An 11,297-nucleotide genomic window follows, 5' to 3' on the forward strand; every position below is an offset into this window, starting at 1 on the left:
CCCCAAGGTAAAATGTAGATGAAGAAAAACAGGTTAAAAAAACTTGTAAGAGCTAGTGGGACAAGCATAAGATAAGGAAAAGCATTCATAACTAATAGTAAGTCTCTGTGTCATGATTTGAGAGCTGGTTGGTGGGCTGAAAGGAAGCCTGTTACAGTTGAGGCCTTGTTAACTTTTCTCCGTCCATATTAGAATGTCTATATCTGCTTTGTTTTTAATGGGTATTTCTTTTTTATCATATCATTTCCATTTCAGTCTATATTCTGAAAATACCTGCCCATTATGGGAAGGCTTTAAGATAAAGAACTGCCAATGAAAATGATGTTTATCAAGGTCAAGTCATTATATGCCTATTGTCTTTGTTAGGTTTTCTATTGTTGTAAAGAGACACAATTGCCAATACAACTCTTATAAAGGAAAACATTTAATTGGGGCTGGCTTACAGTTTCAGAGATTTAGTCCATTATTGTATGGCAGGAAGCATGGTGGTGTGCAGGTAGACATGGTGCTGGAGAAGGAGTTGAGAGTTTTATACCTGGATCTGCATTCAGAAGGAAGTAAATGTCACACTGGTCCTAACTTGAGTATATGAGACCTCAAAGCCCACCCCAAGTAATCCACTTCCTCCAACAAGGCCAAACCTACTCCAGTAAGGCCACATGTTCTAGTAATGCCCCCCCCCCATGGGCCTATGGGAGCCATTTGCATTCAAACCACTATACCTATGTACCTAAAAAATGCTAATTTTAATTCTAATCTTTTTTTATTCAGTGATAGAATAGAAAATGAAGAAGTATGGTCAATGGTAATTTGTCATTTATCATTTACACCAATTCAAAAATGAATGGAGGGCTTGAAGGCTCCAGGATAAATATAAGACATTAAGGGTGTTTTCTTTCCCCTAAATTGGAGGAATTTTGCCAATCATATTTGTTTTTTCAAAGGAAACAAATTCCAAGATCCCCCATAAATCATAAAGTGCCAGAAAATCAACTTTTCCTTGCTGTGACTCAGAGAGCGCCACTGCCATCCTACTTTCTACCATAGCCTCCCTATGGAGGCAAACAGAAGGGAAAATGGATGGCAGAAGTGGGGAATAAATTGGTTTCTTGTGCTGCTATAACAACACAGACTTGGTAACTTAAAGTGACAGAAATTAGTTCTCCATTTTGGAGACTAAAGATTCAAATTAAGAATCTCCAGGTTGATCTCAGTCCTCGAGGGAGGCTTTGCCCTGTAGGAGGTGGGAATGGGGGATGGGCTGGGGGGAAGGTGAGGAGGGCGGGAGGGGGGAGAACAAGGGAATCCGTGGCTGATATGTAGAACTGAATTGTGCCGCAAAAGAAAAAAAAAATCTCCAGAACGGCTTTTACCAGGACCTGTCAACATGGGTCACATTCACATCAAGACTGTAAAGAAGCTGTCCCGGGTCATCATCGAGAAGTACTACAAAAAAAAAAAAAAAAAAAAAAAAAAAAAAAAAAAAAAAAATGAAGAGTTAAAAGAAAGATGTGACTTCTGGGAGAATGTCACATGCTGACAAAGTTATATGTGGTGCAACACAAAGTCATAAACTAACTGAAAACATGAGATTTTTGTGGTATTTTAGAGACTAGATTTTGCTTTGTTCATTTTTTAAGTAGAATGCATTAAATGTTCTGAAGAATGGATTTCATTATTATATTGTTATATATGTACATTATCACCCTCTGCCTTCCCATTTGATAGTCAGCAGCATCTTTCTCAAGAGTACTCATTCATAATTCATGTCATATACATAAATGATAATCTAAATTATCACATATATGATCACCAAGACTCCACATGTAAGTCAAAATGTCAAATTTGTCTCCAAGCCTGTGCTACTTTGTTTAACATGATGATTTCCAGTTTCATCCATTTTCCTGAAATGCCATGAATTCCTTCTTTGTGGCTAAAGAAAACCCCACAGAGTACATATACTATATTTGCTTTATTTATTTTTCTGATAAATGCTTAGGCTGATTTCTTGTTCATCCCATAATAAATACAGACACATATTATGATGGTATCTCTGATGTATGCTTACCTAAATTCTTCCATATCTATACCCAGGTTCAGTTTATATCAAATAATATGATAACTCACTTTTTTCTTATTTAATTAATTTCTTAGGTTTAAAATCATTTTGACAATCTTATACATATGTGAATATGATGTATTGTGATCACAATCACTTTCCATTACTTCCATTGCTTTCCTTTTCCCCCTTCTATCCCAGCTAACCCCCTTCTCCCTAACTAGTCCTCCTTATTTTTTATTTTTGACCCATTAGTTTCATTGAGGTTGCTTGCATGAGTTTGGGTAGGGAACTACTTAAGGTGAATGGACAGCCCACCCATGGCTAAAACATTGAATAAATTAAATACCCATGTAGATGTAATTCTGAACTGTTTTATTAAATAAGAAACACAGCCAAATGCAGAGTTAAAAGCCCAAGAGGTCAGAGCAGCAGCCAAGAGCTAAGACCAAGACTGTCTTCTTACCCCTCGCTGTGGCTGTTATCGTTCCCCTCAGAAAGAGACCTACTTCCTGTGTGGTCTGTCTTTTTATTGACTTTCTGTTCTGCTTTCTCATTGGTTTTAAACCCAACCACATGACCTCCTCGTCACTGCCTGTCTATACAGACCTCCAGGTCTCTATGGTTGGTATTGAGATTAAAGGCGTGTGTCTCTATGCTGGGTTGTATCCTTAAACACACAGAGATCTGCCTGTCATGTGATCAGGATTAAGGGTGTGTGCTCCCACTGCCAGACTTCTGCTAAATGGCTTGTTATTAGCTCTGATCCCCAGGCACTTTCATTTATTAACATACAAATAAAATCACATTTCAGCACAAATAAAATATCACCATATACCCAACCATTAACTGCTAAAATTTTATTGAGGAGAGCAGGTCCTCATTACTGTCCCACACAATCTGCCATGAAGTGTTGAAAACTTGCTTCTTTTAATTCTGTCATGGAGGGAGGACAAATGTCTATTTATTCTCAATAGGCAACAACTAAGGGAACGAAGAAACAATTGTATCCTAGTCTACCTTGGTGGACAAATGAGTTCACTTGGAATAAGTGAGAAACAAGGATAACTCCAAGACAGCACTTCCGCATGATGACTCATGAAGTTGTGTCTCTAGATTTCCCTGACAAGCTGTAGTTAGTTCCCGCAGAGAGAGAATGTGCCCTGTTAGCAGTTGTTCGTTGCCTTAGTAAACTCATAGTGACCTTGTGAGTCTTGACCTTTTCTGAGATTCCTGAGTTTGTGGGTTTCCTGAGGTACTGAAGTCTTATAAGTTTTAGTCCTTCTTTAAGAGGAAATGTTTCTATTGGAAGGAAAGAGGTATGCAACAAACTCCGTACTGACTTCCACACTGATTCACTTTCCACAACAGTGCTCTATCTCCCCTATATTTTCAGCAACATTTGCTGAGGTTTGGTTTCTTGGTAAAAACCATTATGATTGATTGGGAATAAATGGAATCTCAATGTAACTTAATGTACAAATTGCCCTAATATCTTGGGCTGTTGAATCTTTTTTTTTTTTTTTTTTTTTTTTTTTTTGTCATTCACACATTGATTGACCATCTGTGATACTTTTAAGAATTGTCTGCTCAAATAATTTGTTCACTTACTAATTGGATTACTTATTTATTTTTGTTGTGCAGTTCCTATTCTTACACTATGATGATTTATTGTATGTTATATTACCTGAGCAGTTTTTCCTTACAGCTTTTTAATTTCCAACTCAGGTATTTTTAGGCCAACTAAACAAAACTACTCTGGGCACCTTGATGAATCCTAATACACAGTCTTGTTTTCAACCACAGAACTCCTTTAACTGTTCAGCTTAGTCAAGGTCCATAGAGCCCACATTTCTCCTGGACAATATTCCTTTTAAGTACCATAATCAACCTATATTTCCCCTTTCCTTCCTTGAGAGAATGTTGCTGCCGTCAAAGTCACCAGATGGTTCTGTAAAGTATGCATTAGAAATGAGCAGCCTTAGGCTGGGTGTCAGTGGCACATGCTTTTAATCCCAGTACTTGGGAGGCAGAGGCAGGTGGATCTCTATGAGTTCAAGGGAGCCTGGTCTACAGAGTGAGTTCCAGGACAGCCAAAGCTACACTGAGAAAATGCTGTCTCTCAAAACCAAAAAAGAAGAAGGAGGAAGAGGAGAAGTAGGAGGAAGAGAAGAAGAAGAAGAAGAAGAAGAAGAAGAAGAAGAAGAAGAAGAAGAAGAAGAAGAAGAAGAAGAAGAAGAAGAAGAAGGAAGAGGAGAAGGAGGAGGAGGAGGAGGAGGAGGAGGAGGAGGAGAAGAAGAAGAAGAAGAAGAAGAAGAAGAAGAAGAAGAAGAAGAAGAAGAAGAAGAAGAGAGCAGCCCAATGAGCAGCCCAATGATTAATTATGAAGCTAATGCATTGGGCTATAAGGATTCCTACAACATGGCTCATTATACTTATTTTCTGGCCTATTTGTGCCTCTATACTCCCAAGCCAAACACGGCAGACTTACTCATGACAGGGAATGTTTTGCATGAACATTTCATCTTCTTTATTCTTTATTATGTCTGTATCTTGGAAATTCAAGTTATGATTGAGTCCATGTTAAACATGTGCTAATCATTTCTGGTAGAATAGATTATAACATGAGTATATAACACTGTAATAAATTATCCTAGTTACTGATTCACGGAGACCAACTCCTCTCTCTTGATACCCCATCTTGCTTGTGAGGCAAGAGAAGGAGAAATAAAAAGGAGAGAAAGCCCAAAGATGCAGCAAGGCACATAGAATGTGTTCCTGTTCTGGTGAAACATCCTCACCGGCAACTCAATTGGAGCTGTTTGAATTGGTCTTCTTTGCACTTGGCATAGGACTTGCTTTCAGTTGTTCTCAAGTATGGGCTCCAGTCTCATGTTTCCTCCCAAAAGACCATTCACAGAGAGAAAAGTTGGTGCCTTGGCAGTTTTACTCTCTCAGAGTCCAGAATTATGTCTAGAAAATAGTAAGGATTAAGCAGCTTCCATTTCTGTGTGGTACAGTATTAAGCCGACTGTTCCTTTGCTACCATTTGTATTTTCAGTACCCTGTGACTTCTGGCTCATAAGATAAAATGAGATAAAAGTGGCTGTAAACCATCTGTAATACTTTGATATTTTTCTAGCTCTGAAACATTGTTAGCTAATATTCACAGCTAAGCTTGTTAAGCAGTAGGCCTAAAACCTCTAATCAAATTTAACACAGCAGGAGTATCTAATTACTCGAGCACTCAGGTAGCAAAATGCTGACACACTCTCTGTGTTAGTAAAGTTTGATAGCATCTAATTTATATATCAATATTTCTAGTTATTTGAAACTCAATACTACTTTTTTTTTTTGTTTTTGGTTTTTCGAGACAGGGTTTCTTTGTGTAGTTTTGGTTCCTGTCCTGGATCTCGCTCTGTACACCAGGCTGGCCTCGAACTCACAAAGATCCTCCTGCCTCTGCCTCCCAAGTGCTGGGATTAAAGGCATGCGCCACCACTGCCCGGCTACTTTTAAGAAGTTTATGTGACATGCTTTTTCCTTTGTTATTTGTTGCTTAGCATTCTTTGGGCTATGACATATAGTTTGATTACTAAATATCAAAATCTATTCAAATATGTGAAACACAAAAGCAGAAGAGATTAGAATAGAATTTCTCTTGTATAGAACTTCTCATGCCAAATTTTATTTTAAAATCTTAGAATAAGTTTTTGTTGTATTATGTATCACTCCACATTTTTGTTTCCACATGTGTTAGCTAAAATAATTATATCTAAGAAAATCAAGGAAGTTAAAGCTATCTTAAGCCCACTATAGCTCAAAATTTGTTCTAGAATGTCCAAATTCCTCTTTTCCACGTAGTGTCATTAAAATACGACATATTAATACACAGAAATTTTAAAGAAAACTGAGAGATATGTTGATAACATTAATTCTTTGCTGTGGGATGTCTTTCTGTACACTCTGAATATATGCTGTTCCCATTGGTTAGTAAATAAAGCTGCATTGGCCTCTGTCAGGGCAGGATAGAGCCAAGCAGGAAAATCCAAGAGAGATAATGAGAGGAGAAAGGAGAGTGGGGAAAGATGCTGAACTGCTGTCCAAGGAGCAACATGTAATGGGATGCAGGTAAAGCCATGGAACACGTGACAATACATAGATAAATAGAAATGGGTTAATTTAAGATGAAAGAGCTAGCTAGCAAGAAGCCTGCCATAGGCCATACAGTTGGTAATTAATATAAGCCTTTGAATGATTATTTTTAAGCAGCTGTGGTGGGACACAGGAAAACTTCCAGCTACAATTCTATATTGCAGAAATTACATGAAGACATATGTGTTGCCACTGAGTCATTGGTATTGATATATTTGTGAATCACTGTTTTATAAATTTGAATTTATTGCTGCTCAATTTCTTTATTTCTCAAAATATTCAAGAATTCACCTTTTTTATAGTGTTCTAAACATCTTAATCCCAATATAAATGCCACAACCATATATATATATATATATATATATATATATATATATATATATATATATATATGCTGACAAAAAGCACATATTTATTTTTAAACCACACATTTTTATTAGAAAATATACCTTGTTTTTAAATTTTTTTTAATTTTTATTTAAATTGAATTTATTATTTTTATTTTTATTTTATTTTATTTTATTTTACAATACAATTCAGTTCTACCTATCAGCCACGGATTCCCTTGTTTCCCCCCCCCCCCTCCTGCCCCTCTCCCCTTCCCCCCAGCCCACCCTCCATTCCCACCTCCTCCAGGGCAAAGCCTCCCCCGAGGACCGAGATCAACCTGGTAGACTCAGTCCAGGCAGGTCCAGTCCCCTCCTCCCAGGCCAAGTCAAGTGACCTTCCATAAGCCCCAGGTTTCAAACAGCCAACTCATGTAATGAGCACAGGACCCGGTCCCACTGCCTGGATGCTTCCCAAACAGATCAAGCCAATTAACTGTCTCACCCATTCCAGTTAGGGGCCCCTCAGCCATTGGTTCATAGTTCATGTGTTTCCATTTGTTTGGCTATTTGTCCCTGTGCTTTATCCAACCTTGGTCTCAACAATTCTCACTCATATAAATCCTCCTCTTTCTCGCTAATTGGACTCCCAGAGCTCCACCCAGGGCCTAGCCATGGATCTCTGCATCCAGATCCCTCAGTCATTGGATGGGGTTTCTAGCATGACAATTAGGGTGTTTGGTCATCCCATCACCAGAATAGGTCAGTTTGGGCTGTCTCTCAACCATTGCCAGCAGTCTATTGTGGCAGTATCTTTGTGGATTTCTGTGGGCCTCTCTAGCACTTTGCTTCTTCCTATTCTCATGTGGTCTTCATTTACCATGGTCTCCTATTCCTTGTTCTCCCTCTCTGTTGTTGATCCAGCTGGGATCTCCCGCTCCCCCAAGCTCTCTTTCCCTCGACCCTCGCCCTTCATTACCCCCACTCATGTCCAGGTTGTTCATGTAGATCTCATTCCATTTCTCTGTCATTGGGCGATCCCCGTGTCTTTCTTGGGGTCCTGTTTTCCAGGTAGCCTCCCTAGTGATGTGAGTAGCGGTCCAGTCATCCTTGTTTCATGTCTAGTATCCACTTATGAGTGAGTACATACCTTGTTTGTCTTTCTGAGTCTGGGTTACCTCACTCAGGATGATTTTTTCTAGATCCATCCATTTGCCTGCAAACCTCATGATGTCATTGTTTTCTCTGATGAGTAGTATTCCATTGTGTATATTACCACATTTTATTTATCCGTTCTTCAGTTGAAGGGCATCTAGGTTGTATACCTTGATTTTTTAATGGAATCTTTTTTTTTTTTTTTGAGACTTTTCTGCCTAATAGCAGAAGAAACAATCTACTTAGTAGCATATAGAGTAGATCAATTTAGCATTTTTCTCAGTCAATTCAACTGTAAACTCAGCTAATCAGAACTTCTTTTTCTTTTCCTTCTCTGTGAGTGAGATAGTTTCATGATCTAGACATGAATTGGTTATAGCCTCAAGAGTCGGAACAGAGGGTAGTTTCTGCCCATGGTGGCTGTGGTAAACTATATACTCATTTCTGTTTATTTACTCTCATCTCTCTTCCACAGAGGCAATGCTGCTGTAGAACACAATCTCCTCCCAAGCTAGGTCCATTCTCACGTTGGCAGCAACATGCCAAGAAATAATTTATTGTTAAATAGTATAGTTTAAGCTGGAAAGACTAAGCTGAAAAGAGTAAGCTAGAAAGACTCAGTTCAAAGCACCAGCAAGTTAAGTGTGTAGTAGAGTGGCCTTGCTTCCCTCTTGATAAAGAGTATTTTCTCTGTGTATATTAACAGAGTCAAAGGGGGCAATAAGCTTACTTTGGGCTTCTTTACAAGAGAATTGATGTAGGAAGACCCTGACCCTATTATTATTCTACTTTCAAGGCCTCACCACCAAGGACTACCGATTTGCTGTTAGGATTTCAACATACGGATTTTTAGAGGCCACAAACATTGAAAAGATAGCAGCTGGCCTCCAATTATATGGTCCAATGGTCCGATTTCGTTTTCTCTTAGATATCCAGCTATCTTTCATACAGTTTCTCAAAACTGTAAATGCCACACCTTTCTTTAGTTGAGAATTAATGGAAGCATTCTTTTGCTTTAAGTTTCCCATAGTCTATAGAGCAGTTAGGTCATTTAACTATGTTGAATTTATATTCATAAGTGAGGTAATACTTGCTAAAAAGGCATAGTCATAGACACAGTGTAATAGTAGAAAAAAATAAAGAAAGCATTGTAAGGGTGGCATGGAGAACTTCTACAGTGCCCATAGTTGAACCAGTATCTTGTTTGTCTTGAAAATTGAATGCCAAGCAGGAGTCAGTTATCAGTGACTCCATATAGCTGAGTCACACGGAATTCATTCTCCCTGGGACTCGGCCAGAAACAAGGTTTATTAAACCTTACATCACTTTATCATCAAGGTTAACTCCTCACTTTAAGGGCCATTAAGAGGGCTTTATTATTAGTTTGTAATTTTGTATGTTTTAAGTGGAATGACATTATTTTGCCCAAGTGAATAAAATGAAGTACAGTAATTGTAATTGCTATTGCCAGACTCTATAGTGAGCCTCACCGGAGTTTCCAAAAGTAAAATGATAATGTATCATCATCAACCTGGCCACCATCCTGCCACAGTGACTCCTGGCATATTTCCAATGTTCTCCAACAACCCTTGTGTGTCTCCACACAAGATATATGATATGTCAAAGCCCAGATTCATTATGTTTCTACTCTTTTTCCTTTAGTGCAAGATAATCCCTCATCATTGACTCATTTTTTAATGGAGTCCTCCAGTTAAAACTATGTCAAGATCTTACCACAGAATGTCTTGACATTGACTCATTAGTATAGAGAAGAATGTGCTCAAGGAAACTAATGGGTAATATAATGGCCAAGTGACAAATCACAGCATTATACACGTAAGATAGATAGCATTGACAGAAGAAGATAGACTGGACTACCTGAACATTCATGGTAATTAAATCATATCCGTTTAAGAAAAGTGCCATTAAAAATTAAAAAGAACCAACACATCATAAAGAATATGAATATATAATAACAAAGTTAATGCCTTGGGCCTGTCTTCTTTCTGGGTGTCTGTCCTGAGAGATAATCTCATCATTAGCTGTTATCTTGCTGCTAGACTCTCCTGAGTATTAATATTCTCTTGTTTAACATCTAACTGCATTTATGAAACACACATATGTACAATAACAGAATTATAAAATAAAAAAGGAACAAAACAGGCTTCATTCAATTAGATTTGAATCATTCTGCCTAATTTTCAAAATGAACTGAGAAGAACTTTGTCTTTTATTAGACTATATACAGACATTGGTACAATAAAAATAGCAACTTAGCTGGCTTTATTTTGTCTTGCATTTCTGTTTTGAGGAGCAGTAGGCAGTTTTCTCCATCCGGCTTCTCTCAGACAGAAGTGCATGCCTCCACCTCTTGGAAGACTCTTGCATGGATGTGGACACGAGCACCCTCTTAGGATTCAGAAATAACCTTTTGGATGTGAACTAAAGGCTGGCCAAAGTTATCACTTTAAGGTGGATAATGATAATGATGAGCACCAGTTATCATTAAGAATAGTCAATTTAGGGGCAGGGCCAAAGACAAATCATAGAGGCAGAAGCAATGCACTATGACAGTAGTCCACTTAAAATAAAAGTGTTAACTTTGAAAATATCTGTACAAATACCAACTCACTTTGAGGGCTTTCAGATTATACCACATGTACGCTAAAGGTTGCAACATAGTTCAGGGCCCGTGTACATTATCGAACAGCACCTAGAAGCTGTAGAGCAGTGGTTCTCAACCTTTCTAATGTTGTGACCCTTTAACACAATTCCTCATGCTGTGGTGGCTGCCAACCATAAAATTATTTTCGCTGCTACATCATAATTTGTAATATTGCTACTGCTACACATTCTAATGTAAATATTTTTGGAGATAGATGTTTGCCAATGGGGTCACAACCCATAGGTTGAGAACCACTGCTACAGAGGAAGATGCAGAGTCAGAAGATGAATATGAATAGAATTTAAAATTCTTAAGTATGTCTGGAAAGAGGTCTGCCCCTGAAGGTGGTAACAAGGTTCTACAGAATAAGTAAAACATGAGGAATATTGTGAGCACAATGGATGATAAAGATGATGATGATGGTAATTTTAATGGTGAGGAAACTGAAGAAAAATTCCGGTGAAGAAATCTGCATGAGATAACTCAGCCAAAAATGCACAAAAATCAAACCTAAATGGAAAAGACTTAAAACCATCAACACCAAGAACAAAAGGACAAGAGTCCTTCAAAATAACAGCAAAAATTCCTAAAACACCAGAAGGACCTAGTTCTGCAGAAAGCATTGAGGCAAAAATGCAAGTAAGTATAGAGAAATCACATTGAACAATCCTGGGCACTACTGGTAAATTAGGGCCAAAGCTGGGGAAAGAGGAAAAGGAGAAACAAATATAGTCTATACACAGTTTCATCAACAATCCAGAATGAAGTCTTCAGTTTTAATATCAATCCCTTTCGTGATTGTCCATCCATTCCTGCTTTGCCCCCATCCCATGCATGCTGGAAGCAATCACTTGTTTCCTAGGACATTTCTCTTCCAGTCTTGTGATGCAGAGAACTTTTCTGCTTTTGTGCATATGCTTCCTCTCTTTGACCATGT

General features: G+C 38.1%; 1 pseudogene; it reads left to right on the top strand.

Annotated features, from left to right (window-relative positions):
• Positions 1 to 1,387: 1,387 nt before the first annotated feature.
• LOC128100423 (nucleophosmin-like) lies at positions 1,388 to 11,023 on the top strand (annotated as a pseudogene).
• The last annotated feature ends 274 nt before the right edge of the window (positions 11,024 to 11,297 follow it).

This window comes from Peromyscus californicus, unplaced genomic scaffold, assembly GCF_007827085.1.
Source record: "Peromyscus californicus insignis strain IS unplaced genomic scaffold, ASM782708v3 Scaffold_7__1_contigs__length_154581171, whole genome shotgun sequence".
In the NCBI taxonomy this organism is placed as follows: domain Eukaryota; kingdom Metazoa; phylum Chordata; class Mammalia; order Rodentia; family Cricetidae; genus Peromyscus; species Peromyscus californicus.